This window comes from Vicugna pacos, chromosome 5 (genome assembly GCF_048564905.1).
Source record: "Vicugna pacos chromosome 5, VicPac4, whole genome shotgun sequence".
NCBI classification, from domain to species: Eukaryota; Metazoa; Chordata; class Mammalia; order Artiodactyla; family Camelidae; genus Vicugna; species Vicugna pacos.
In genome coordinates this window covers 61,520,601-61,546,962 of record NC_132991.1, presented here as the reverse complement: position 1 = coordinate 61,546,962, position 26,362 = coordinate 61,520,601, and the positions used below count along the sequence as shown (strand labels likewise).

The 26,362-nt window shown below is 32.4% G+C and overlaps 1 protein-coding gene across 2 annotated transcripts in view; it reads right to left on the bottom strand.

The window, feature by feature from the left end:
- Window positions 1-26,362, bottom strand: part of ERBB4 (erb-b2 receptor tyrosine kinase 4) — a 987,764-nt gene that overhangs the window by 659,956 nt on the left and 301,446 nt on the right. The gene's annotated exons all lie outside the window — the stretch shown is intronic.

Below are 26,362 nucleotides of genomic sequence, written 5' to 3'. Positions count from 1 at the left end.
ACATGACATGTTTGATGATAAAATTTAAAACTTGATTTTATATAAGTTTGCCTTTCTGTTTTTCAATGTTTGGCCCTGTCTACATCAAATAGCTGTCACAAATGTATTCTTTTCTGTCAGGCTGATAATAGATACTATGAGATATGTAATATTTGTGTGTGTATATATATATATATATATAAAATATATACATATTTCAGAGATATTAATACCTGGACACTAAATTAAATAACATACAGTATTGTGCAAAATGCAGATCTCTTCATCAGTTACTCTTGGAAATCTGTAAATAATTACTTTTACTAAAATCGTACTGGCTCTGAATAATAACACATATTGTTACTACTAATAACACACATACAGTTACCACCCAGATTTCAACTTATACTACACAGTTCTAAATTCATTCAGCAGAAATATGCTTTTGTTCTAATGTGCAGCAGTTATGTTTCATGACTGACAATTATCTCATAATGAAAAACAAGTCACAATTAATGAAAATCAAAACTAATACCTGCTAGATTCATTTAATGATTTAATGAACTAGCAGAGAGTTTTATGAAAAGACCTAGAAAAGCAAGAGACTCAATTTCCAATTAGAATCAACATTCATGAGTCCTCAGGCTCCTAAGGGTGAGGAGAGATCTATTCAGCTCTTCTTCACATTTCTCTCTACCTGTACAGGGGCATTTATCATCAAAGAAATTAATGGTTAATGCAACTGTTCCCTCTATATGAGTTTGAAATATTTTTGTGAGCTAATAAATATGCTGTGAAAAACACTAGTAGTATAAAATCAGCAATTACTTATGTGGAATCCTGACCATATTTTAATATTTGACCTATAATTATAGATTGCTGTCAAATATTAAATTAACTCAATAATTAAAATAGTCCTTAAGTGAATATCTGTACCATAATAAATGATAATAGTTAACATTCTCCCCAAACTCACTACATGCCAGGAATATTCTAAATCCTAACATCTATTATCTCATTTAATTCCTATAATAGTACCTTGAAATTAGTCCTCTTATTGTCCCCATTTTAAGGATGAGGAAGTAAGCACAGAGAAGTTAAATAACTTGTCTGAAGGCATACAGTAACTGCTGGGGATGATATCTGAACACAAGTTCCAGAGCGCTCACCCTTGACCACAATACTAGACTACTTTTTGATCCATTCCATTTATAAAAATTTAGTTTATTTCCAATTTTGCACAATTACAAATAATATTATAAGGGGCATGCTGGGATTCACACTTTTTTTTAACTTGTCCTATTATTTTCTTTGGATAAGCTTCCTAGAGGTTTAAAGAACATGCACATTCATCTTTGTCAGGCTTGTAGGTGAAAAATGCTGCTTAGCACTGCTGGTTTAATTTGCATTTTTTATTAGAGAGGTTGAGCATATTTTAATTAAGAGGTGTACAAAAGCCCACTTGCACAGTTTCCCTAATTCCACTTTAAGTGACATCAAGGTGGTAGATTGAAATTGATCATGGATAAAAGTGTTTACACCTTTCAAATCAGTGTGTGATAGAAACCAGGTTTGTTTGCTTTGGTTTGGTTTTAGAGAGCCTCTTAGAAGCCCACCTCCATGTATAATGGCCATTTGTGTTCCTATTTTCAATAGACTATTCATAATCTTTGTCTAGGCAAAAGTTCTGCTCCATTTGTTGTTTCCTATTGACTTGGAAAATGAATGTTCTTACCTAGTAAATTATTAAAAGGGGAACAAGTTTTGTTATTAACACTGGTGACCATTATTTGAAACCTTGGCCACACAACTTAGCCATTTGTTCAAAAATAATATAGACAAAATCTAAACTGAAAAACATTATCAGTTTCAATTTAGAATCTGCTACAAAGTTCAAATACATTATTAGGCACATTTATGTTAAAATGATATTTTAGGTCTGATTTAAGTTGTTTATAATAAAAGTATGTGTACAATATATACCTTTTAGAAGTGCTATAGTACAGAAAGTGGTAAAGAAATTCTAAGGTTCTGCTATAGCATAGAAACTTGAGGATGTAATAGGGAAAAAAAAGTAAAATATTTGGCACTTACTTTTTTTTTTAGTTCTTCCTTTAAACACATACAATTTCAAGATATGAAAGGCAAAGGGTTGCAATTTTATTGTCATAACACTTAAAACTTCAGTAAGATTGTATCTTATTGCTAATGTTGCAATATTAGAAATAGTGCATTGAGTTACTGGCAGTCTGGATAACTTACTAGGTAACTTTTAACTAGCAGGTAACATCATAGTTATTGGTTTTATAACCAGAACAATATTCTTGAAGATGTATAAACCTAGCAAAAACTATTTCAGTTACAAAATCAAAGATGAGATATGACTAAATTAGTTGACATAAAATATGTCAGATTTGAAACTTCAGTAATCAAACAAAACTTATCTTATGTTTTTAAAGGAATTTAATTGCTATCATCACTTTTAATATACCTTTGCTTTTTCTATTCAAATACATTGAAATATTGTACTATAGAGAAAAAATTGCTGGATTTTTAGTTAATTTATAAAAGTGGACTATATAAGATTTTCAAAATTCCATTATACAAGAATGAAAGAGCATTTTTTCAGCACAAAGAAATTAAAATTATTTCAACAGGAAAATCCCCAAAGCCAAGTGACCATAAAATTCATCTATGCATAATTTTACTGTTACTGGTCAAGAACAATCAGAAAATAAGCTTCTCTTCTATTTTTCTGAAGATATTTAGGAGAAAGGTCCATTCTTTTTTCATTTTTGATTTATGATTTAAGAACCTTACACTTTTGAAAAATTCCTTATTACTGCTTTCAGTTTACTCTGTTTCGATTCAGTCTGTTTTCAAAATCATTAAATCATATTTATGAAGTGACCATACACATCACTAGCAATTTTGATAACTGCTTTTCTCCTGCCTTAGGTCATTAGTAGATTGAACATTTTACAATGAAATAAAACATTTTATGCATCACAGAAGAAAAAATGGACTGAATCAAGGGGCATGGTTCTGGGTTTACTCTGCTACTGCCCGGGGCTAATTCCCATTTCCAGAACTTTGCTTAGCTCTTGATTCTCTCCTGAAATGACCTGGTCCCTCTTTTCTCTATCACATCTTAACTTTACCACTTTCTAAGGCTCAGCTTAGAAATCCTATATTCTTGACTATTTCAACTACCATGAATTACCCCTGTAGCACCCCCGACGCCAAGCACTCAGAGTCATCACACACTATAACACTCATTCATGTAAGATTTTGAATTGGTTGATTTTATTTTAGTTATATTAGTGTCATTTAACTAACAAATTGTGAATTCCAGTAGGCAAGGATTATGCCTGATACATCTTTCTAAATTGCTTCCTCCTGACCACCTCCCTGATCTCTTCAAGCACAAACACTTAACATCTGTTCTATCACAGTTTGGAGCACCTAGTAAACACTCACTAACAGCTTAATAGGCTGAGTACAAATTAACCAGTTGCTTTTGTTTGTTTGTTCATTTTTGTCTGTTTTACCAATCACCCAATCTCACTGGGGTGAAAATGCTTTTTTACAATTTTAGATAGGTTTGAAAGTAACAGTAAAATTGTAGCATTGTAATTTTTAAAAGTGATATTCAAAATCCAGAATATTTTCACAAATGTCTCCAAGTTAATTCTGCCTTAATTCAATACCAGGCCTAATAATCAGTTTCATTTGCCTTTCTTAAAGAGAAGTTAGATTAATTCTACCAACAAAGAAGCCATTATTGTCTTAGTGTCTGGTCTCCTGGCTTCACACATGAGATTTACAAGGATCAGCCTGGTACAACCTTCACAACCTTCACCCATGGTATGCAGTCTTTGTTCACAACACACAGGTAGGTGTATGAACATCCATACCCATTAGATCATGGTTACTTGTTCTTCAAGAATATGCTTGGTAAGCCTCAGATTAAAAAATAGCCTCACCTACTTGAAATCACTTGAAGACTTGAGTTCTAACTAAGATTTTCAAATTTTTGGCTATTTGGAAATCATGTTCCATTAAAATATAAATAACCCTCAAAGAGATGATTTTTTTTTTTAAATCTGCTAACACATAAGTACTTCAGGTCTTTCCCAGACTGACACAACCAGCTCAGAATAACTCACAAAGGCCATCGTCATGAGGGTGGAATATTTAGGGAGAAAAGACCTTAAATAGGATCCACAGTCTAAATTGCTGAGGAGATGGGACCAATCTGGTTCCTGAGTGGATGGAGGAAAAACAAGCAATGACAGATTTGAGGAGAAATTTGACTAAAAGGGGATAAAAAAGAAACCAAAAATCAGGAAGACTTTTTCTTGGCTATAGTGTAGGTGTGGAGGACAGAGAGGGGAAGAAAGAAGTTTAACTTACAAATTACAAGTATATTTTGGGAATGTTTTATTTCTCTTTGTGCATATAAAGTACATATTTCAATACTTCATAAATATGTTTCATTGTCCTAGAAATGCATATAAATACGTAAAATTTTCTTAGGCAGTTGTCTAATGAACGTTTTAAACAGTAAAGTTAATTATCCTGCAACTTAAAGTAATTGGTGTTTGATCAAAACAGCTATGTTAGCATTGAATCCAAGGGTTTGCTGGCAAGAAATTCATTCCATTTAATTGACTGTCACCTAACGAAACCCAAGGCATTTTGAAATAAAATATGTTTGTACCCTTCATATAGATTTAAAAATTAAAATTAGATTAAATGAGAAACTTGGGCCTGGAAAGTGCCTCCAGAGGTCATTTAGCCCATTTCTGCTTCTGGCAAGCTTCACTTAAATCATTTCAAACATATGGCTAACTACCTTGTGCCATCTTTGTTAAGCAATCCTAGTTCTTGGCTGCCCGCATTAATGATGTGCGTGCCCACAAACTGGTTTAACTGCTCTGTCTGAGTTAGCGAGTCAGGAGTGTCAGATAACCCATCTACTCGGTAAGATCGCTCAGTCAGATCAGTCAAACTGCATACGTGTCCATCTGACTTAGGCCATTTTTGAATTTATTTCACTGGCAAAGACAATTAAAACACTTCAAATACATGCATGTGTGAAGAGACAACCTATAAATCAGGTTCTTCCTTAATCTCACTAAATTGTTCCTGACTTGGTTTTAATCAAATTTTACTCAACCTTCCCACCCTGGAGCAAGAGACTGTCTAACTATATTCCTATTCTTAATGGTCTTAAATAAGTCTCCTTCTTCTCTGCTCTTTCTTTAGGCAAAGTCAGCTGAAGAGTCAAAGAATGAACCAACAAAAATTTATGAGAAAATCCAAGCAGAGATTTGGCCTATTTCCTTTTCCTAAATCAGCACTTATATTCAAAATAATAATACTGAATGATGGAGACATGCAACTAATAAATAACACATGTCAAAATGTTCACTACTTCTTTACATGTTAGTGGTTCTTTTCAAGAAATAAGAATTCCAGACTTGTCTCTGCTTTTGTTCCCTTTCACATCCTGGGAAAGCAATGAAAAATAACGTTTTAAATTTGTCTATTCTTTTTTTAAATAGCATTTCTCCCTAAAAATCAAATTTAAATATATAATCGTAAGACAGGTATTATTCTGTCTTCTTTAGACTAAGATCAGACTTTAGATATTACTCAGGCTGAACCTTCAGATCAAAATACTTGGACTTTACGTGACTCAAATGTTTAATGGGGAAGCAGAGAAGCATTATTTAAGACGGTATCATCTAGACAAACACAGCATCCCAACAGTGCTGTGCTTTAAAACTGTATACAGCATTTGAATATTATTGATAATAGTGAAGCTGGTATTTAAAATATTGTATTACAATTACCAGTATGTGAGATGGTAATATCTCTAATTAATGATATCTACCAGGAATAAAAAACATTATCCTTTTTTTTGTATTGTCAATAAATAATCCATAATATGGAATCATTGAAGTAGCTTATGTTCAAAAATACCAAAATGAATTTGACAACCCGAATATCAGTCTTAAACCTGTTAAAATTTTTTAAAAACGAGATTTTAAAATATGCAATACTCAATCTGTTACTGTTTTGTAAAGTCAATGGCATGCAACTCCAAAGGAGAGGAGACATTTAAGAGACTCCAACGTGAGATAGTATCATGAGTTCCTTTCAGGGCTGTAGTCAGTGTTATAAAGGAGAGCAAATAATAATGCAAAGGCATTTACAGATTATTCTCAGAAGCCTGAGTGATCTTCAAGGTGAAATATTAGAAGTGACATTCTGAAACACAAATAATGTGACTGAGAGCTCCTAATGTTCTGAAATATGGCAATATGTTCTCACTCATTAAAGCCTAATTTTAGCACAGTGACAGTTAACAACCTCGAGAATAAGACATCTAATTTCAATCTTATAATATCCTTTGGTGATATTCCTTTGCAATATCTCAGAGACTACAAAGAAAAATCATCAAATCTGAATTTACCATTTCCCCCCACAGTTCCAGAATTCTATATCTTGGTGAACAGAGCCACAATTAATGCAGTTGGTCAGGTCAGAGATGAGCAGCTATGCACCTCAAACCCCAGTCCTATCAGTTCTTCCTGATAATTCTCTCTCTCGCTTGTGCTTGCAATCGTGCTCTCTCTCTCCTCCTCCCTTCACCCCACTACTGTTTCAACCTTAGTCTGAACTATCACATTAGCCTGCACTACAACACCCTCTTAAATGGTCAGCATGAACATTTCACCCACCACCTTTTTCTTCTTCCAGTCTGTTCTCTTCTCTGCAGACAGAATGCTTTCTGTAACTTGAAAAGTGAGAGGTGGCACTCTCCTACGTAAACTACTTCAAAGGCTTCTCATGGTTTTAGTGAACCTGACCTTCATCACAAAGACAGTTTGGTTTCTACCCACCTCTTCAGTTTCGTCCAGTGCCACTTCCCTCTTTGTTGAATTGATTTGAATCATATTTTGTCTAGCTGTTTCTCTTACCTAGAACAAGGGCTTTGTTTTGTTTTGTTTTGCTTAGCTCCTTCAGATCTCAGCTTAAGTACTATTCTTTTAGGTAAGCTTCCCTCACAAATGCTCTAAGTGAATGCATCTCCCATTCGCCCATGATTGCAAGGTGTTTATTGTCTGTCTTCCCTGTTAGAACATAAGCTACATGAGGATACAGATTCAATGCCTGTCACAGTTCCTGATGCATGGGTTCTTATTAAATGCATGATGAATATTAAGTGAGAGCTGAAAAGATACATAAACAGGTTATTTTTCCATATATGTTGCCCAATTCATGCTACTGTGGCTATTCTGATTATTTTATTATTATTTGAAATTATTAGTGACTTCTGATTTGCCATTCCTAGAATCAACTGAGTAAACGATTGTTCTCTTTTATTCCCCAATATCCAGATTGCTACTCCTCTCATGTCTTCTGCCTATTCTCCCCACTCTTAACTATTCCTAGTATCATTTTATTTCTAGATCTCTATCAACCTCTTTTCTTCATTATTGCAGATAAAAATTATAAAATCCTCCAAAACCCCTGCACATCTATTACCTTTTGTCTTTCCATTTTTGAAATACTTGCAAGTTTATTTCTAAGAGTGGAATATCAGACTCAGTAATAAGAATCTTCAATGTTCCAAATTATAAACAAGTTTATATTCCACAGAGTGCCTAGCATAGTCATTAAATGTGTTACAGATGCATGACATAGACTACAAAATATTAAGTAAAATTAAGTGTGTCCTACTGTAATCCAATTTGAAGAAAACAAGTTTCTTCTCTCTTTGAAGTCTTTTATCCCAAGTATTTTCTATTAAGGTGCAAAAGTTCACATTGATCTGTTTAAAAGATTCTTAAATATTAGATCAGATGAAATTTTTAACCCTCATACTATACCTGCTAACACTTTAACATCTGACTTGGACAGGTTAAAAAATTATCTTGATAAGAACCAAAAGATGTAAACCAATTATATTGTAAGGTCATATTAATTGCTGGTGAATCAATTTTGGTTATGTTATTATTCATCATATTGGAACATACTTTTCTAAGATTAGTGAAAGCATTCTTTTTTAACAATAAAATCTACACAGACACAACATAATAAAATATTCATAGGAATAACTACTTTCTAAGTCAGAATTCTTAAATGTTATTCTTTTATAACTGTTGATAGCTATGCATTCTAAAAAATCTTATGTATTGAAATAAAAAGATTTTAAAATTTGAAATATGTGATTATCTTTATTATCCAGAGCCAGAGTTTTCACTGAAGATTCATTTATATGGTGTAACTTACTTGGAGAGATTCTACCTTTTAAGAACCTGGAGCCTATGGTACCTAAGAGTATTTAAGTCAAGTTAGATTTTGAAAATTATTCACGCAGCCATCTGTTCTTTTACAATGTATGTTGCAGCCCTTAAGGTCAATGTTAACCAATTAAAATTTAGACACTTCAACCTGTGAAAAGAAACTCACTTAACTGATTTCAGATTTTAGTGATAAAAACCTTTTATCTTAAAAAAGATATTTTGGATAATTCTAAGTATGTCATATTTTTATCAAATATATTCTATTGCATAGTTGAATAATGTTTTAGGATTTAAGAATCCAAACCGGGTTCCCATTCATTCTGAATGCATTTTCAGAACTGTATTAAAATGTATATAAGCTCAGTAATATATAAAATATCCAAACACATGTGAATTAGGATTACTAGGCTAACTACAAGTGCCCCTAAATTTTACTGCCCCTCCTTAAGGATGAGAATCCTGACCAGTACAGAACTAAGAGCATTTTTAAAAGTTAAGTTAAAATATACTCCTGTATAAACACCAATGTACTAATAAGCATATAATACCAATAGTAAATGTGGCTCCATAAAACAAAGGTCTAAGGAAGTGATTCTCATACTTCAGATTACATAAGAATCATGTAAGGGACTTGCACAGACGGCGGAGTCTTACCCCCTTTTTCTGATTCTATAGGTCTGCTCAATAATTTGCATTTCTAACTATTCCCCTACACGATGGCCCATTGGGAAAACAGGTTTAAGGAATCATTCTATTTTTCCATCACTGCAAATGAGTTTTGACAATATTTTTAAAAAATACATCATATTGAGAAATAGAAAAATTTACAACCTACTTGTAGGTATATGTATTCTTTCTCATTTCCTTCTTGCCATAATTCTAAGTTGTCCTAATAGTCAGTCTTTAAAATCAAGACAGACTAGCCATGTAGGGCATTATTCTAAATTAAAATAGAGTTTTGTAAATCCTTCATATTGATTTGCACACTGGGAGCAATAATACCATGATTTCATAATTATTTATTTAAATTTTATTTCCTCTAAATATTGTAATCATACTACCATTCCATATATGTGGAGATTATATTTCAGTCTGTATTTATTTTATGTGGTTTTCCATAAACATTTTCCATTTTCTCATTATCTTTTTTTTTTTCAGAATTACTTGATAAAAGCCATTGGGCAAGTGGTTAGAAATATGAAAACAAAGAACAAGTAGAAAAAAAATGGAACAATGATGCCTTTGGTCTTAAGCCTTTTCTTATCTTTCATGGTCTTATCATAGACAGAGGTCACATCTCTTAGAGAAGGATTCATACTGGGAAACTCAGGAGGTCTCTCAGGAACTGTATACTATTCTTCTTAGTAAAGTGGCTTTATTTGTATTCCCAGCTAGTCCACCTGATATCTGAAAATTTTTCACAGTTATACTGTAGACCGATCAATAGCGTGATTTGATATCCATGGGGAGGAAGGGGACACCCTCTGATACTTTCTATTTTTAAACAACTAAAGTAACTAAAGTTGTTTTGTAGTCCCTAAACCGTATTGATCCATGAAACTAATGATCGTTTTACTAAAGCTCTCTTTTGTAAACTCTGTCACAGAAGAAACCTTGGAAAATCACAATAAACGGCAGGCAAAGTGTTGGAAATCTACTTGGCCATGTAACTTTACTGCCAGCTCCTGCTACGTACAAAATAAAGCAAGACTGACATGTTTTTCTCCCTGGGTGTGGATATGGCTGGAATGATGCGGTGGTAATGAAGATGGCTTATATTTATAGCTCCAGGGTGCTTTAACTCCCTCCCAACTAATTTGCCATCTTGTCCATTATGAGAATGAGCTGTAACGGCTGAATTGGCAATGCCCCCATTTTTCCATTTCAGCAGAAATTTTAAAAGGTGGTTGTCACTCTATAGGCTCAAGTGATGCCATCTGCTTTCCCATTTGGGGAAATGCAAATAAAAATGGTGGAGGAGATGTTAGGTATTTAATTAGAAGTGGACTATCTGTTTCCCCAATCTTCTCTAACTTGACACCTGCTGAATCACACACAGAATACTAATAAGAAGGCCGAGAATGGTTCATGAGCTCTGTGGGAGAAATACTAAAATCAGTTTGGCCTTTGAGCATAACAAATGCACATTTCCTTATCACATTAAACCAAATACAAAAGTTTTCATTCATGTGATATGCATGAGAACTCTTAGAACACTACAATTGTAACTCTCAAGAAAGTAATGTTATTACTCATAAATGAATCTAGATTTGTAGGCATATATATTTCTGAAACTATTTAATAAATTCACATTAAAATGGAATTAAAAATTGTCATCAAAAATAGATGTCTTACTTTTACCTACCAATAAAATTTTCTGCCTATGGATATGTATATGAGTAATCCTTTATCTAGAACAATAAAAGGCATGTAATTACTATTACCGCTTCAAGGGGCTAGTAATGTCTATGATAGACTTTCAAGACTGCTAAGTGTGTAGTTTATCCAACTATTAGAGTTATTTTTTCCTTACAATTCTAGATCCGTACCATTGTTTTGACTATAGCAAAAATGTATAGCACATTTCAATAAAGCAGTGTGACTGGGAATTAACAGGCTAATAAAAAGGACTTTAAAGGTGCACTAAATTAGAATTTAAGATGTCTCCTGCATTTGCAGCATAAATGCTAATAAAAATATAAATCTGTTATTAACTTTTTACAGCCATGCAAAGTAATAAAAGCTAAAAAATGTTGAACATTTATTAGCACCTATCTATAAGATGGACGGAATAGAACCCAGTTACACTGTAAGACAAAGATGTCAGGAGGGAGAAACATTTTTACTGAAGAAGTCAAGAGAAGTAATTTATATGTGTATGCTTTGTTTCCTTTCAAAAATAATCAGTTTTATTTTGGTCTACAAGGCAGTCCTGGATTGATCTTTAATGAATACAAAGGCCAAGAAAACACTATCTATTCTTTAAATGACTAGAGTATTAAACTAGTATATTTTGTTCCAGGGACAATACTATGTGACATGTCGCTGTGTCCCTAAGGTAGCAATACTCCATTTGTGTCAAATATGTGTCGACAATACAACCAGGCTTGCTCATTAGGCTTATACAACCTGTTAGCTGTTGCTTAATAATACATTAACCTATTCAGAATGTTCATTGTTTAAGTCATAATTGCACAGGTCTAATTGTTACATGTGGCTGAGAAATTTAAATGATGATGCTCTGAGACAGCTCTGTTCAAAATTAATGTAATAATTAAAGAAAAAAATTTTAAGTTACATTATTGCTGGCATAGCTGAAGGCTTTGAAAGACTTCATATTTCAGATTTTGAAAAGTGATGGTTCTCAAAAAGCGTGTCAAAATGATACACTTCCATCTTTTTAGCTGTATGGAAAAGAAAACGTTTGGGATTCTAGGGATATAAAGACTCTAAATTATTATTAAGAAAAATAAACAATTGCTTATTTTTTTCACCTACAGAAGCCATGTTTATTGTGATACACTAAAATGAAAATCCATTAAAACTTTAATATAGGAAGTCCAGGAATTGCCCACACACTATTTTGAGACACTGAAATACTGCAGCATGTTATCTTGCAATAAAATCCAAATAAAATTTTTAAAATTTTATATAGTATATAAAAAATGATTGCATAAAATATACCATTAACTGTAACAAGTATTATTTCATTGTAGGTATTACCAGAGTCCTCATTTGTCAGAATAAATTATAAATTTGGGAGTATAACTTTATTTTTTCTCCTCCCTTAAAAATATCAGCTTGCCAGTGCTTTAAAGGATTTTGAATAGCAATAGTTATCACTTGTAAGTTGTCTTGGACAGCTGACAATTGCTTAAGGTGCCATATTCTAAGAAAATCGAATAAAGAAATATTCTCAGATTCAAAAAAAAAAGTCTTGAAAATTATTTACTTCTTAGCCTGCTATTAATAGTTTACTGTATAACAAGTCAGATTGTCAAAGTCCTACTTCTCTTAAATTTTTAAATAAGGCTATTTTAATATTAAATTAATTAAATAAAATGTGAAACTTTTAAATTGTGGCTCTCATAAAATATGTAAATAATTTTTGGCTTCCTAATTTAGTGAAAAATAGAAGTTGGTGTAGTAGATAACAGAAGTTCTCTTGGCATAATTTTTGATATGATGCAAGCATAATTCACAAATTCATTATTATTTTCATGAACATTATCTTTATAAAATAAAAGTAAACAACAAATACATGCTTAACATACTCCATATCTTACCTAGACAAATCATATTTAAAAAGTGTATTTCCAGAACTCATTTCAGAAATGCTTACATCCCATTTTGTAAGTAATCCAGGAAAGAAACTGACCATAACTAAGGATCTGATTCCCTCTAGTCATAGTGTTCATCCTTTTATGCCACAACTGAGAAGGGTAGGCCAGGATAGTGAATTTTTTAAATTGTAAGCTAATCAATGATACATAACCAGAAATATGCATTCAAAAATACAATTATTTTGATAAAGATCAGCTTCTAGTAAGACTGATACAAGCAATGATAATGCGGTACTTTGTAACATGTGGCCTGAAGATGTTAAATGATGTAACACAATTGCACATTGTATGAAAGGTAAGGAAAGAAGCAGGAAACTCAAAAGAGTGTTAATCCTTATGTAATAGCGCTTGTTTACTGATCTGGCAAATTTTACATCAATTCAAGTGACTTCCTTAAATGAAACAGTGCGGTTTCTTTGTAACTTCAAGTTCTGACAAGTGCCCAAATTAATAACCATAACAGCTAAATTAAGTGCTGAATAATATGTGTGAAATATTTTACCTAGTGCTTTCTAGATAAAAATGCACAATCACTTAGCCAAAATCCTTACAGCCAGATATGTTTAGGATTTTAGATAGATAATTCAAGTTCATGTACCATTTTATGTCATGCACCACCCTGACAACCCATGAGCAGCAACCCATATTTAATCAATTTAAAAATTCACCATAAAACACAAAAAGCCATAATGAGTGGAATCAACAAAGGCTAAAAAATGTCTCAAGTCAGTTTAGGTAAGACTGTTTGCTAAATTTATTTTGGATCCAACTTAAGAAAAAACTGTTAACTTTCAAAGCTTTGTGGATTTTGAAATTGTAGATAATTGATTGTGGTCCTGACTTTCCTCAATTAAACCTAACTACACACCTACGAGAAAAGTAATGCCATTACCACTTTATATAAAAGGAAACTGAGGTTTAACACCAGTAAAAAATCTCACCCAAAATTAAATGGCTAGTATCATAAATGCAGAACATTAATTTCAACCTGAGCCTTCTGTCTATAGGACCTAGAAGTGCTCGGGAAAATTGCTCATAATAGGCCTGATATCACTGCGATAGTCTCACAGATATCACTGTGTCTATATTCCAGATGTTGTATTGCCTTGTTTGTTTACAGCTATTTCTCATTTTAAAATGATGAATTAGAAGTTTATGTTCACTGAAGTCTCTGAAACTGCATAGCTAAGTGGTATTTTCTAAGGGTCTAAAGAAAAGTGAGTGAGGAAGCCTGCTTTAAAATTCGTAAGTAGTTTTTAAAATTATAACCTGAAAAACTGTATTAAACCTGTGACTGTAACAAGAGAATTTTAAGTGGGAAAATATAAATTTAATGGGCAAACTTTTTAATTTCTGTTTTCACCAATTTAAGACAGGTGCCCTCAGGATTCAAACTAGAAAGCTGCTTAATGGTTTAGACATTTGATAAAAGTTCTCTTGTGATAGTTGAGCAAATAGCTCCAAGTCATAATAATATGTTGTAATTTATAGAAGGAATGCTCATACAAGAATGCTTAATTTATTTTAAAAAAATCCCTTATTAAAGAGAACAATTCTCATTATACTACTGAGATTGATAGAAGATGGTAACTATTGCCTTTTTGAAAATGTTTCACTGTTTTAATAGTTAAGATATTTTACTGTGGCAAAATATACATAAGATAAAATTTACCATCTTAACCTTTTTTTTGTTCTGCAGTTCATCGGCATTCATCGGCATTACGTACATTTACACTGCTATGCAGTCATCACCACCACCCACCTCCAGAAGGTTTTCATCTTCCCAGACTGACACTGTGTATCCATTAAACAACAACTCCCCATTCTCCCTGCCTCTCAGCCTCTGCAAACTTTAATTTTCTGTCTCTGTGAATTTGACTACTCTAGATATATTAAATAAGCAAATGATACAATATTTATCATTTTGTGACTGGCTTATTTCACTTAGCATAATGTCTTCAAAATTCATCTACATTATATAGCATGTGTCATAATTTGATTCCTTTTTAAGACTGAATAATATTCCATGGTATCTGTATACACATTTGTTTATCCATTCATCCATCCAGTGTTCTTCTGGCAACTGTGAAAAATGCTGCTGTGAACATTAACGTAAAACGTATCTTTTCAATTCCCTGATTTCAGTTTCTTTGGGTATAGATCCAGAAATGGAATTCATAGGTGACATGGTAATTCCAACGTTTAATTTTTTGAGGAACTACCATACTGTTTTTCACAATGGCTATGCCATTTTACATTCCTACTCAAAATTCATAAGGGCTCCAATTTTCCCACATTCTCACTGACAAGTATTAGATTTTTTTTTTTTACAATTTCACCTTACCCAGTGAACTTGAATTTCCTTCAAGTTGGAAGGAAAATCAACAAAAATTCAGGTGCATACACAGTACATTTCTGTTTTCTCAGAATTCATCAATTAGATATTGAGAACGCTCATTTAAAATTAACTATCCATGTTTTCCTTCTTTTAGGAAAGGACTGTAAAGTAATGTGATTAACTCATTACTAATTACAAATAAGCATTTAAGTTTTCTGTTTATTTTCCTACACATTGTTCTAGTCATTAATTTTTTAATTTCTAGTGTATTGCACAGTGTATATTACATTAAAATTTGAATGAATGAATGAATGAATGAATGAACCTCATTAAAGACTGTATATATTATATTGACAAGCCTAAGTAATTTACCCAGATTGAAGAATGCAATTATTTGACAGGATTTGAAGTGGGTAAACAACAAATTTGGAGTCTCTAGTGCTTATAAGCCTTGTTCTTATGGTAACAGAGAAGGGAAGAACACCTAAACCAAAATCATTCAGACTACATAGCTTTCTTAAGCTACATGCCAGTACAGGCACAGATAAATTTTAAGACCATGAAGCATTATAGAGAGCCTGGCCTACCTTCTTGAAACCGGCTTTATCTGAGTAAACAGCTATATTTCAGAACCGTGGGCTTCCTCAATGCTGTTCATGAAAATGCCAACCAGGAACTTCAAATTTTTAAATTATTGGCTATGAGCAATTAGCACTACCCAATTTGGATATTCTTATATCAAAAAACATATTTCCCAATCTTCTGGCCCAAGAGACTCTAGGGACAGCCAGCAAACAGATCAGAATTCACTGAATGTCAGTCTGATCTATGCTCCCAGCACAGTCAGTCCAGTGAAATAAGAAAAGAAATTAGGTGATATCAAGACAGAGTCAAATAGTAATTCATGTAGCTAAACCATCTGCAGACATGTTATAGTAATAGATGGCTTTAACTGCAGGATTTTTAACAAAACAAAAAGTTCATTGAAGATGCTTAGTTATCTGGACTTCCCTTGCTTAAAAATTCTTTAAAAGGCCACGGCAGCCAGTGATTATAGAACATTAATTTAACCTCAGCCACTGGTGATGGTCTCAGTCTAACAAGGGCCATTTCTTCCACATAACATAAAATAGAAAAGATCTGCTTAATTTCATCCTACCTTGGGGAGATTAACCTGTACAGATACACTCAGTGGCAAATCATATTAAGGAAAATAAGGGAAAAGGAATATGTAGAAAGAACGTTGTATTTGTAAACTTCTATATAGTCTTCCCTAGTGTTTGGTCTTTAATATATCTTTAGAAGTAAGTTACACTTTTCATGTGAAGATTTTATCTGAAAGTTTCTGTAAAATTTATCGGAAAATTAAAATGGAAAAACTATTACAATTATTGCTTATTTTTGTTTATAGTATAAATTTCAATATTACTTAATATGAAAGTTGTATTTTTGACACAACATTGTAAAATGACTGTAACTGAATAAAAAAATGTTAAAAAAAAGAAAGTTGTATTCATTGAAGTTTGTAGTAGTACTTACATTGTAGAGTTATTATGAGGTTTAGATGAGCTAATATTTGTAAAGAGTTTGGAATACTGTCTGGCTTTAAAGTGTTTTGCCGAATAAATAGAGTAACAGTGCTAATCAGACCACTGGGAGCAACTCTGCAACACTTGTAGGTCAAAAAGAGTTTGTAAAAATTAGAAGCAAATCAAATTCAAAACTGATTTTGAATTACTGATATTCTTTTCCAAACAGAGAATAATGCATTTCCTCATAGGAAGATCCAAAAGGAAATATTTTTGCTTGGAAGAATTGAGGAGTGCTAACTAATTAGTATCACATGACTAATTAATTAGCATTCCACAAACCTGTAATAGTCTTAAATATGGTCAGTACCAGAGTGATTTTATAAGCGTGGCCCAAGGAATCTGTCAGTCAGTAGGGCAGCACTTGTTTCTGAGTTTGAAAGTAGTACTTCTCAAATACATTTCAAGAAGAATTTGCAAAAATGTCAATATTCCTGAATTCAAGTTGGAAGGAAAACCAACAAAAATTCAGGTGCATACACATTACATGTCTCTTTTCTCAGAATTCATCAATTAGATATTGAGGAAGCTCATTTAAAATTTAATTATCCAAGTTTTCCTTCTTTTATAACATACCCTGATGTTTAATTACCCTGTATGTGCTGATTATTTTCCCTCTTTGCTATGAACATATTAGCATGCAACCATAACTATGCTAAATTACCTTTAAAAACACATAAAAATCAGTGGAGCACGCTGTTTTCCTCTTTACATGAAATCTGCCCTAAATACACTGGAATATTTAACAGATTCCGAGAGTGTTTATTTTAGCCCCAGTTCCAGCACAGCTTGGGCTGAATGAACCTGCTGAGTGGGCCTGTGCTTCTCCGAATGGCATTCTGGACTGTTGAATAAGGTGCATCAAGGTCTGATTTTTTTCCCCCCACTCAGAAATGATTTAATCAATAAGTGTTTTGAGAAATACATAAGACTTTAAACTGGCTAAACTTAGATTTTTTTATTCCTAGTACTTTTACAATAATACTGTTTCATTCAGAAGGTAACTATATCAAAATATCTCCTTCATTAAAAAAGTGAATCAGAATTTCCAAAGCACATTCTGTATTTTAATATTCATCTAAATGGAATGATTTTTCTTATGAATTAATAATTTTATGCTCTCTGACACCATGCTAGGCCAACCTATAGCATCTCCCAATATTTTGGCTTGCTGTCCAGAAAGTAGTGGTTTATTGGAGCATTTGCCTCTTTTGTGAAACTATCATGTGTACCATATGTTAAAAGTCATATATCCTTACTTTAACTTTAATCTTTTTGGTTTCTTGGCACTTATCATTAAACAAATACTTCATTCTACCTCCCTTCATTTAAGTGGGCATTTAATTTTACTTAAAATGGTGGTACTTTTATCAGTGATGGTAATATTCTTGGTTTATCAGAAGTCCATACTTATCATTTCTACATTCCTTCACTGATTCAATAAATCTTTACTGAGTACCTGCTATATACCACATACACACTAGGCACTGAGGAATTGTTATGATGCTGAAATATTTAAATATATGTATTAAGTTCATCTTAACAATACCATACAGATCAATGTAATGAGGTAATATTAATAAGATCGCTTTGACTATAGGCTAGATCTCTGTCAGAAATCTTGATTCTGAAACATGGTGCAAGCATATTTTTTTAAAGAAGATGAATGATCAATTAAGTAAAATATCCATTAAAACTCTTGGTCTTACTACTGGTTTTATGTAGACTAATTTCTGTAAACATTTTTTATATATCAGCTAATTATTCTAACAGTATATTAATAACAAAAAACACTAAACAGTATAATTTTATATGAATTATTTCACAAAATAATTTTATTTCATTATATAAGCTATTTATATAAATAATTTTATATAAACTATTAAGTGAGCATCTACAATGTGCCAGGCACAGCAGGTACAAAAATGAACCAACAAGTCAAAAATCCCTGTTAAGAAGCTTATAGCTAGGGAGATAGATGAAAATAAAGATAAGTACACAAATTATGTAGTATGATATAGTAATATATACGAAGGAGAAAAAATGAGAAAGGAGTATGGGTTGAAATTTTAGATAGGGTGGCACATGGAAGGACTGGCTGGGAAAGGAGTTTTTGAGTAAAAACCTAAAACAAGAGGCAAATGAGACTTACAGGTGTGAGAGGGAAACACAATCCACACCAAGGGAACAGCAAGCAAAGACCTTTAGGCAGAAACAAGGCTGGCTCATTCAGGAACCAGGGATGAGGCTGTCTCGTCTGGAACTGAGTGAAAGAGGAGAGGTAATAGGAGATGAGCTCAAAAACATAATGGAGACCGGGTCTTGCAGGAACTTGGAGACCTCTGCAAAGATTTGGGTTTTTATGGTGCATGAGATGAAAGGCGTTTGAAAAATTTTGGAAAGAGAAATGTCATGATCTGAACAACTTTTAATGAAAGAGTCTATTACTTTGGAAAATACTGTGCATATTTTGACACCACAGGTCACATTGGTACCTATGAAAACTATACACTAGTCATTAAAATCCTTCCTAAAATCTCTGATCCTAAACACTTTGCTAACTCAATCTAATTTCTATCTTTGTATCTGTTTAGAAGAAGGTAATAAATCACTAATCAACCAGCTGGATATTCCTGAACTTCATATGTCACTCAGGTCACTGTCTTCACCCCAAGTCATGCCTACTATCAGAGGATGGAAGAGTGAGTCTGGGAAAAGTAAAACATCCTTTTAAAATAAATGACCAGTGACATTCACAAGGCAAGTCATATTATGGAAGGATTATTTGCTTTATTATTCCTACTTTTGGATATTTAAACATGATCTGATTTATCAAAGGATAGCCAAACATAAATCTCTAAAATAATAGTAATTATCAACATAAAACATCAAAGCACTTGTTTTCAATATTTCATAAAGTAAGCAATCTGTAGCTTCTACTCAGATTTATTTTTTCTATTTTTACAAAATACGTTAGAAACTGATTTTACAATTATATTTCATCCTTGGAGCATTTTTCCCTCTATTTACTAAGGATTCTATTACTGCTAGAGCAAGTTATTTTTCACATTAATAATTAGAAATGGGCCTTATAATGAGGCAAAATACTATCTTTTTCTTCTACATCTAATTTTTTAATAAAATATTAATTGTTTTGTTTCTAAACCAAATATATGATGTTTCCCATCTGTTTGGCTGTGCATGGATAAAGAGGCTCCCTCGAATATCAGTATCTATGATTGGCTTCCAGAGACAGCATCAACATTCAATGGAAACACAATTCTAAACTTTTCTGTCTCTCCCAGAATATCATTTATTTGTAAAATTTTACACAAACCAGGTTGTACAGTCTCCATATTTAATCACTACCTTTATTTCTAGCCAAAGTAGAAATAAAAACTATAGGTTTTAGAAATTTTGTCTCTCAGTCAACAACAGAAAATTACTTTATAATACAAATAAAACTATTTAAAGCAAGTTACACTTTTAAATTATCATTTTATCTTGTTAGTGAAAGCTGTGTCATTTACTTCCCGAATTCAAAAAAATCCTCAAATACTGAAACTTAAATCAATGCCTGCAAATTAACTCTATCCAATTACCAAATTCCATATTTGTGTTTATCATAAGCATTTTTATATGACAATAACAAATGACATTGTCTTTTCTATGTGGTAGAGGATTACTGAAAAACCCAATTTGACAGAAACATGAATCAAAAAGTTAAATAGGAATAGCTAGTTATTCCTAAGACATCAATAAGTGCTTTCTTTTTTTTTTTTTTTTTAGGGAACAATTATTTTATTGCAAATTGGTCCAGAAGGCAAAAATAGAATGAATAATTACAATTTAGAAGTACATTTTAATTCAAAATAAAAAAATAACTTTCAAGAATTAAACAGTCATCACAAAATTGCCCATTACTTCCAGAAGTAAACTGAAATGTTCAGAGAAATTGATTACTTATTAATAAAGGATTTTGAAGAATACAATTAAGGTTTTGCAGAAAGTTACAGTGGATTGCCTCCATTTATTCTCCAACTCAAAGATTTTAGACTTTTGTCTTAAAATAAGTGAAAAAAGTTGTATTTTAAATTTATACTTGATTTTCCAATGGGACATTGAATTTTATATTTGACTTCCCATACGAAACGAAAAAGAGGTATTTAAGTTAGATAAACAAGTGCTTTTTAAAATTAAAATATGTGGTTAGAATTTGTTTGAAACTGATTTAGGTATTTAACATTTTAATCCAATATCAAATGCCATTGTTAAAGAGTTTCATGAATATCACTCGTAAAGCCGAAGAGGAAAGACCGTTCTAGTTTCTTCAAGACTCCCAATGTATCGGAGTGAATTTCCTCTTGAGTCCTTACCATACCCAAGATAATTTTATTCATATTTTTATAATCAGTAGCTCTGACTTCTCATAATTTTGTTGGTTACAGCACCAAACTAATAATGATTTGCAAATTAATTCATTTTTCATACAGCCTTGATTCCACTGACCTATTTTATGGTAACTGGCTGTCAGTGGAACTCTGGCCCATCATCTCACGGCTATCTTGTATACCACCACAATCTTTGCACCTAGCACAGGATCTGATACAAGTCAGGGAGAGGAGTACTTGGAGGTAGTCAAATAATGCTTAAAAGAAGGTATCACTAGAGTCAAACTGGGTTCAAATCCAAGTATTGTCCTTCTAACTCTGTGAGTTTAAGCAAATTACTTAGATGCATTTATAAAATGTTTTAATGTTTAAAATTATTGCATGGATTAAATGAGGCAATACATGTATTTAGCAGTGAGCTCTTTACGTAAAAGCTTATTATTGTCATGCACTATTTTTTTAAAAAGAAAACAAATAACTGAGGGTGGCTTATATCTAACGACACACATTTTTATCCACATGCATTTTTAACTATCTCTATGTTCTGTTCTTAAAAGTTTTTTTTTATAGTTTAAGGAATCATAAGTAGCATGATCATGAATACTATGGTTTGCAATTCACTATGGTTTTTTTTCTGACAAGTATTGAAAAAGTCTTTAATGAGCTTTTCAGAAGTACAATTAAGTAGAGTTATATTTATAAATGCCTATTCTGCATTTCTAAATGGAATTGGGTATAAACATATTCTAGAAAAGTCGTCTCTTCAAGTTTTTTTTCATTTTGTTCCTATTATAATTATCAGTGATGGTATAATAAAACTTTTGTCAAGAATAAAAGATTGCCATAAAAAATCCTTGTGATAAGAGCTAGAATAAGAGAAATGTAGCCAATTCAGTCACATTAAAGAGATAACAGAGTCAACCTACTAATCATGATTTATATTAAAGACTTTTTCAATTAATGGAATTATCTATTTGTTTTCTAGTGAATAATCCTACGTATTTCAAAGTATCATCTGTTCTTGTATGATCATAAAGGAAAGAAGGGAAATTAACTTGTCTTTAACCATGTGCTATAAAACATATTAATTATGAACTCAAATAATGAAACATTATTTCAACTGACATGGAATCATATCTAAGCTTAATGTTATCCAAAGCTACATTAAATAATGGCTAACATGGAACAAGACCTGAAACATTATTTAGTGATTATTTGGGATAAGAATGCTTACATATAATGCCATAAACAAATTACATAATTGTGAAAGAGCATAGACTTTGTAATGTGACAGGCTGAGGCTTGCCATTTATTACTTGTCTGATCTTGGACAAGCTACTTGAACTCTTTACATCTAATCTTTTCTATAAAATGAATAGAATTTTACCTGCTTAAAGGAGACAGAATTTTCCCTAATAGAGGAGATCATCTACTTAAAGAGTAGGACCTAATTTTGTGTCATATGAGGAAATGTAAGTTACTTTCTTTCATCCTGACATCCTTTTCCAAAAACTATATGACTTTATGAATATTTTTACTTTTTAATAAAATGTAAACAACTATGCTAAAGATTAGATGAGACTGTCCTAAGGTCATACACTTAAAATTGACTTTCAGAGGTTAATATATATTATTGTAAACGATATTGCATAGAAAGTAGCTACTTGATCAAAGGATTTAAATATTTGCTTATTTTATACTTATATGGTCTCTTCTCTTAGGGTCTCTATTCCCTTTATTTAAAGAATATTTTTGAAGCTTAAAAACAGAAGAAAAAAAAAAAGGAACTGATCAATGATCAATTTCTTCTGCATGCCAGGCATGTTTCTGACTTAGCATCTCTGTTCACTGTCCCCTCTGCCTGGATTGTCCTTCCCTCTCTTAACCATAAGGCTAATTTCTTCTCTTTCTTTAGGCTTTTACTCAAAAGTCACTTTTTCAGTAAAGCCTTCCATGTATCACCTTATTTAAAATCTCATCCATATCCTCTCTCATTGTTTCTTCTCCTTGGTGCATATACTATAACATATTATATAATGTGCTTAATTATCTTGGAGGAAGATTTCATAGAAGAAAAGAAACTTGGAAAAATGAGAGACACATTTTGAAATACATAAAAATGGCTAACACAAAAGCTTATACTGGAATAGAATACAACTTGAGATTTAGAACAAGAGGAAAAGAATTAGGATGATAAACTTCACTAGTCTTGAAACACAACATAAGAAATGTAGATTTATAAAAAGATCTTGAGAATGTTAATGGATGGTTGGAGGCAGTGATAATTCAAAACACTAAGAAGACATCTTAATTTTTCAATGAAATGAAAAACAAGCAAATAACTACAAAGCTTAAGGAACTTTATTTACTTTCACGCTTTATACTTTAAGGAAACTATGGAAAGAGAGTTTCAAAATAATTTTAACTCAGAAAAGTACCCTCCTAATGTTAACTCCTATGTATTTTATTGGATTAAATTTAAATCCACATGTATATCAGAACATACAATAAACATATTCCCATTTTCTCAACTCTAGTAGCATGTGTGCTATATTGGAGATTTCTGACCCTATAATTTCTTTACAGGATGATTCATAATCCTTTCTATGAAAATAAAATTGTTGTCACAGACACTTGAAATGCCCAACCTAGATGAACTGTCTGTATTGTATGTATATGAACATTCTCCTTATTTCATAGCAATACAGAGTACATATTGAGATATTAATCATAATTTTTTAAATGCAGATTTCATTTTTCATCCCAGTGTACATCTGCTATTTCTTTGATATCAAAAGAAACTGTTATAAAGTCATTATGAAAATGGATATGCTAAATATATTTTCCCAAAATTTACTATAAGTTTTATTTTTTCTGCTACCTTAGAGAAACAATGTTTTATATTTCCCCAACATTCTACAGTAAGTACTTTTTGCCCATTTACTTAAAGGAATGCAGTAGAAACTCGAGGTTCAGAGTATAAGCTCGTAGTATAACCACTTGGGTTAAGATTCTGACTTTCTCACTTATTAGTAGTGCTGTGGACTGAATTGGGCCCCCCACCGCAATATACATATGTTGAAGCCCTAACCCCCAACATGACTGTATTTGGAGATAGGCCTATAAGGATTATAAGGAAGTAACAGATTAAATCAGGTTATTAGGGTGGGGCCCTGATCTCTTAAAATCCCTTAGAATAGTGTTTTTTATAAGAATGGACACCAGAGAGCAAACCCTCTCTCCCACTCCCTCCCCACCCCCTCCCCCGCCACCCCACTGCACCATGTGAGGATGCACCAACGTGAAAGACTGCAAGAAGCCAGAAGAAGAGCTCTCACCAGAAAGCAACCACACTGGCACCTTGATCTTCCAGAACTGTGAGAAAATAAATTTCTGTTGTTTAAGCCACCAAGCCTGTGGTATTTTGTTATGTCAGCTTGAGCAGACTCATACAAGCGGCATGAATTCCAACAAGTTGCTTTAACACTTCTTGCTTCTGTTTTCACAAAGATAAAACATGTAACCATTGTACTTACATATAGTGAATCACTGTGAGGCTTACTTGATATAGTATGTTTATAAGGTCTGGCACATAATGTATACTCAATGAATATTATTTATTATAGTTATTTTTAATTACTATTATAAATATACATGTAAAATATGGATGAAAAATGTAATAGAAGGTTGTTCTTCAAGTAAATTTCATTAACAGATGTTTTAGTATGCTCCACACAAAGCATATATAAATTTTATAAACTTCTAGAGAGAAAAACTATAAACAGCAACAAATTTTACCAGTTTTAAATGTAGTTATGAAATCATGAAAATTTTAATTAAATCACTGCAACTCTCAATGTATTTGTCAATGTACTGGATGTCTCATTTTGTAGTGGATAATGAAGTACTAAATATGATTCTAAATGAAATCAGTATAGCCCATATTAAAATTAAAAAATTGGTTTCAACATAAATAATTTTTTTAATAAGTTTGACCTATTAAATGCACAGTGTTTTCTTTTATAGATACTAAAGAGTGGTAAGGGAATTTTAAGGGACAATATACTTGCTGTTTCTCATTTAATACTTTAGAGTGAAGAGAAGACATCTCTCCCCTCATCAAACCAAACAGCCTGTTTTCCATGCCTCTTGCTTGATCAACACAAACTGGGTTTCATCATCAGATTGTGCGTATAGAGGTAGAAAAGAAAGGAAGGCAAGCATGGAAAAACTAATTTGCTCACAAAGTTTATTTAGACTTTGGCTATAAGGATATAATCAACACTGTTTGAAAGCCGTACACCTATTCTCATTCACTTCTTTATTTCCCTGTCATTATGTCGCTCTAGGCCACCATCAGCTAATACATGCACTGCTGTAGGTTCCACGAGTGTCTCTCCCTCTCATTTTTACCTAACTTCCATTCGTCCCTCACATATCCACGTAAGCATTACCTCTGGTAAAAAACTCTTCCCTGGAGAGGACACACACAGAGACACACACACACAACATACACACACATACTCAAAGGCAGATGCTCCTGACAATTTCCTACCTAGCTCCTTGTGCTGTGCAACACTTAACAATCCCAGCTACTATTAATATCAGCCTTCTCTGACGGACTATATGGTTGTATTTTCCTGATGGCTCTGCCCTTAGTGATTAGCTCAGAGCTAGGCATATAGTTGACATTTTATAATAAAATATTCCTAATTCACTTACTGGATGAATTGACAGAACATACTTGTGGAGGAGAATGGGGGTACAGACAGTAGCAGTTCCATGTTCTATACAGCCGGAGTCAGTGGTAAACTATTGTCCCACAAATGACTAAAAGCTCAATAGGAACTTGCCTTAGTGGCACGCTTGTAATGAGAGTCGTTTTTAAAGTAGATTTTATATATTTACAGGAGGAGCTGAAAGACATCGGAATAGTGGCAAAGCCCTCTCACCTCATCCCAAAGTATTGACATAGGACCTACATAATTTGAAATGTTTATATTTTTCAAGCAACTGATATGAGTAAAAGCCCAGAGTAATTACGTGAAAAATGCAAATATAAATGCATTCAATCAAGTTCCCAAGTAAATATAATTTTGCTCAGCAAATGACAAGATTTCCTCAAAGTGGGGTGATAGAGATAATCACTAGGCTCCAACTTGCTTGATATTGTTACTTAAAAACTACATTTAGTCAAATCTATAGGCTATCTGATTGCTTTCCGTTGTAGGTATTAGCTATATTCCTCAAAACTTCAAATAAGGTTTCTAGGCCGAGAAAATCATGGAAGTGGCTCATCAACAAACAGAGAATTCAGTTTGTTGGGAGTTTTTATCATGAATCGATGTTCAATTTTGTCAAAAGCTTTTCCTGCATCTACTGAGATTATTGTATAAATTTT